Source organism: Anopheles coluzzii, chromosome 2 (assembly GCF_943734685.1).
Source record: "Anopheles coluzzii chromosome 2, AcolN3, whole genome shotgun sequence".
Lineage (NCBI taxonomy): Eukaryota > Metazoa > Arthropoda > Insecta > Diptera > Culicidae > Anopheles > Anopheles coluzzii.
In genome coordinates, this window is record NC_064670.1 from 74,536,895 (window position 1) to 74,541,909 (window position 5,015).

General features: G+C 44.4%; 1 pseudogene; it reads right to left on the reverse strand.

Annotated features, from left to right (window-relative positions):
- Nucleotides 1-745: 745 nt before the first annotated feature.
- On the reverse strand, nucleotides 746-2,507 carry LOC120961268 (zinc finger protein 593 homolog; annotated as a pseudogene).
- Nucleotides 2,508-5,015: the final 2,508 nt, after the last annotated feature.

Sequence of the window (5,015 nt, forward strand, 5' to 3'; positions counted from 1 at the left end):
AACAGAAGCAGGATCAGAAAGAACTTTGGGTTTAGGAGGAATTGCAGGTTTTGTTGATCCTGGTTGTGTGTGAGGACGAGAATGCGTTGCTGTGGATGTTAATTGTAGGGGGGCACTAATATGCGTAAAAGCTGGCGGAGATGATGATCGGGAAGTGCTGGAATGAACAGCTTTCGGCGGAGCTATCAATATGTTTTCTATGATGGTGATGCCACGAGACGAAGTCGGTAGAACTGCTCTGTTTCTTTCACTATTGGGTGTCTCGTTATTATCAGCCATGTTTCTATTATATCCGCTAATCCTAAAATGATGAATCATTACCATCACATATTGACTAATAACACCCATGATGGCAGGACACCTGAATGGCCGTGCGGTTAACAGACCGGACTACCAATCAATCAATCCTATTTCAATTCTAATAACAACCTCTTTCAAATCTATATCCACAGGAACACCAAAGGAGCGACACGACGCAACGATATCAAGCGAGAATCACTGTTGATAGAAAGGGAGAACTGGAACGACTATACAAGGCAGTGCAGATGGGTGCAATCGTGGAAGAAGGGGTGTAAACAACAAGTGCCGAGGAAGGGGAGAGTTCGCTTTTTTATGTATTCAATTGTAAAAATGTACAAAACAAGGTTCTTCCTTTGTTCAGATCAGTGTAATTTTTTTCCGCCATGACAGTCGATACAGCCGCCATCTTGGATTTTGAACATCGGTCTTTCGACATGCGCGAACATTAACCAACCGTTCCTCCAAATGCTGAAAAAGAGGGATCGTGATGAATTCGGCAGTGGTGAATTGTTACTTGTGGAACTACTGTTGCATTTATTACAACGTGCGGTGAATTCTAGTAGTTTAACCATATTCTAATAGTTTCCACACATATGCTTACATTAGTCAAAGACTGTTCCTTTTAGAAGTGTTATTTTAATTAAGGTAACGAGCTGTGAAAAAAATCAGAAGATTTATATTGCTTTACCTACAGTGATCGAATTATGTTGATCGATTGTGATCGAACTAGCAATTTAAAGTGAAATAAAAATAATTTTTGAAATTTATTTTTTCCTATGTTTGTTTTCTTCGATATTTTTTAAACTGTGAAGAGATCAAAAAATAATAAATAGATAAGGTATCATGGATCTATTCTTGAGGAATGCAATCGATCTGTGCGTGTTCGAGCGACACCTTCTCCGATCAAACTGTTCGGTGTTTTCAAGCATGGACTGAGGTGGCTAGCAGGATACGTTGTCTGGGGTATATTATGAGCACCGGACTCATTCCCCACCAAGGTGTTAAACAGTGATCGCCAGTTCGGCACGAGGAGCAGAAGAGCACAGCAAGCTCGATGGCTGGATCAGGCGAAGCAAGACCTGTCTAAGATCTTTGATTAATATTGATTAGACCGAGGATCGTATGTGCTAAAACAACATTCACTGTCGGGGGCACCTAGAGGATTAATTAGTAATACACGTTTTAATTTCGCCATATTTATCATATGCATGACAATAGTATAGCACTTCATTTATTTATAATTACATTATGCATTTTTCCCGTTGACCAGCAAAACCTTGTTAGATCAAGGTAAAACCATCACTTTCTTTATTTTATTCAGGAGTAACGGTCCAAAAAGGCCGTACTCTTAATTTTTTTCCCCTTCACAACAACCATTTATTTTTACTGCTCTTCTTGTAGATGGCCACTTTTTCACCTAGGACAGTTCCTGCTCAGTGGCGGATTAGTGGTATCGGGGGCCCTAGGCGGTAAGACGAGTTGAGGCCCCTTGTAAATCGTAAATGGTGTCCTGGATTGGGGAGGGGGGGGGGGGGAGGGGGAGCGGCACTAAACTTGCTGTTGGGAGATTGAACAGAACCATTGAAATATCGTCGGGGGGGCCCTAAGATCATCAGTCACAGGCCCTAAAATTTTTGCTGGCGGGAGGGGAGGGGGGGTGAAAGTGATTCGCCAGCCTCGGGGCCCCAACGTCCATTCTTCCGGGGCCCTTGTCGCTATTACTCTGTCCATACGGCATACTATAGAATGCTGATCTACGGGCCCCAGGCGAGCGCCTAGTCCGCCTACCGTTAGATCCCCTCTGTTCCAGCTTGGCGGGCTTTTCTTCCTAAATTACCGTATCCACCTTCATTCGCTTTCCCTCGTCCACTTCCACCAAGCTGAGCTGTGTTGCATGAAGCTGCCCTGGCCAGCAGCACGCAACGAATCCTAAATGGAGTGCGGTTCCGCCTCGAGTGCGTTCAAGCGACGCTTGTGCACTTTCGTACGGAAATGGGCCTGCTGCAGTGCCTGATCGTTGAAGTAGTAGGTAGCACAGTGGATGCAATAAAACTGCCAGAAACTCGGCTTGTTGAGATCGACCTTCTTTCAGCAGTTTTTCCGGGTCGTTCTTCGATTTCGTCCAAATCCTTGCGCGGATTCCGCAGCCGCCACAGACTGCGCAGATTTGTGTCTCCACTGTTAATTTTTTTACTTGCGTACGGCATTTTGATGGGTGAATGGTACCAGCAAACTATACTTTTATTGTCGGATTTTATTTTCCTCCGAGCTGAACTGAAAATGAAAACGATCTGAACCATCACTTTCTTGATGATACAGCAAAATAAACCATTGATTATAAACTTATTGATTATGTATGGCCATCCGCTGAATGTTACTTCAGTAAGGGAGAACGGTTCCGAGTGTCCTTTTATGATTTTGTTACATATTACCTTGATAAAACGTGAAATTTTACCGCAGATAGCTAATTTGTATGAAACTGTTTTCAACACCCATGTTATGTTGTTTGTTTTGACGGTGGTTCCTGTCGTGTGATCCGTGTATGATAAAAGATCGAGTATCTGACAGAGCATATTTCAAACAAAATGTTGTACGAAGATCGCCAACGTGGCAGTATAATCCAATTGGACGGCCAGATCGCATCCGAAAAAATGAAAACATAACAAAATTGCCACAGATATTTCACTTTCCATAAATAATATATTTAATATAGTTTAAAAATAGCCACACTGAAAACACTAATATAACACTGGCACAATATTTTCCGCCCACCATCACATCATTTTATTGAACTATATAGCGTAAATAAAATATAAAATATATGTAAAATATAAACCTCTCGGACGGTTTCGACTAATATCCCCTGTGAAAAAACTTCATATAAGGTGTTGAAAAAGAATGCGTCGGAATAGAAAATTATTTCGGGCGATCAGAATAGAAATACGTGTCAAGTAGGATGAATTGTGCTGCTCACATCGCAAAGTAACTTGGTAAACCCTGTAAGATCCGCGCCAGATTCACAGAACTGCGCCAATACGAAAACTGTTTATAATTTATTGAATATTGACAGTATTGTAAGTGAAAAAAACAGTTACTAATAGGTGCTCTGCAATGGGATGGGATCTGAAGCCCTCCGAGGGATAATACAGGCTCTCCCATCCAAATCTTATTCCGACACGTCCTCGTCGTGCAGAGTGGTAACATGTGCCTCCATATATCCTAGCTTGGGTACACGGGCTAGATCCAACCCCTTGGGCGGATGGGGGCCCAGGAGGGGGGTGGTTATCCCGGGAAATTGGGTGCCTGAACGTCGGGGGGGGGGGGGGGGAGGCAACCCAACGCTAAAAAAAAACAGCCTCGTGGGCGCAGAGCCAGTCACCCAGTCTCACGGAATAAACGACTACAGAAAGCACCAGGCATTAACGAAACGGACCTAACGATACCGACCCTACGCAATGCCCACGGACAACGATTAAAATGGGCTCATGGAACGTACGCACTCTTAGCAAAGCCGGAGCCTTGAAAAAACTTGATAACGCCCTAGCCACACTGAGCATGGACCTCGTAGCTCTACAAGAGATTCGGTGGCTAGGGAACGGTGTGCACAACAGGCGTGGTAAGCAATGCTACGACATATACTGAGACATGGACACTGTCCAAATCTGACGAAACCCTCTTAGCCGCGTTCGAGAGAAAGATGCTCAGAAGGATACTTGGCCCCGTATGTGTGGAAGGACAATGGATGAGCCGCTATAATGACGAGCTATACAAGATGTACAGCGACCTCACTGTCGTACAGCGTATTAAGCTCGCCAGGCTCCGGTGGGCTGGCCATGTTGTACGCATGGAAACGGACGACCCAGCCCGTAAAGTCTTTTTAGGCCGTCCACAAGGACAGAGGAGGCGTAGTCGACCTAAATTGAGGTTGCAAGATGGCGTGGAGGCGTCCGCCATTAAGGCCGGGATAACGGACTGGCAGACGAAGGCGCGAGACCGTGAGCGGTTTCGGACACTCCTGAGGCAGGTCAAGACCGCAAAGCGGTTGTAGCGCCAGACAAGCGAGTAATAGATAAAAATAGAAGAAGTGATATATTGAAACCGTATTATCACCGGGAAACGACCGAGGTATTGAGGTGGTTCGAGTAAGGGAAAACGTTGACACCAGATTTTATCCTATCAGATCAATACGGTGTTTCTTTTTCGTGATCTTATAAATGTAAGTTTCTAGAAGGAGATAGGACGAACGAAAGAGGAACGAAGCGAGCGATGACGAAGGACATTAGGAGAAAGAGAAACAAAGAGATGAGTGAGCGAGATAGGAGATAATAGGATAGCTATAAAAACGTGAGCGCGTGCGGAGTGGTCAGTCGCGATCGGTTTGTTGTATTTAACACGGCTAAATAAATAACTTTGAACTCGTACATTCGTTTCCTCGTGTTTTCATTCCTTACATTTAGGGGCTCGTCCGGGATTAAGATTGATTGTGGAATGAGGATTACGTTAGCGGATTTGATCGTGAAGTCGAGGATTGAAGTGCTGATCGCGACCCTAATGGAGGCTTTTCTGTGTGTGAAAGCATTAACGCTGAGTGCGATGTGAAAACGCTGAGTGCGATGTGAAAACGCTGTGTGCGAGTAAAACTGCTGAGTGCGATACGCTGAGTGCGAAACATAAAACGTTGTGTCTTTTGTGTGTGTGAAAGTATTAATGCTGAG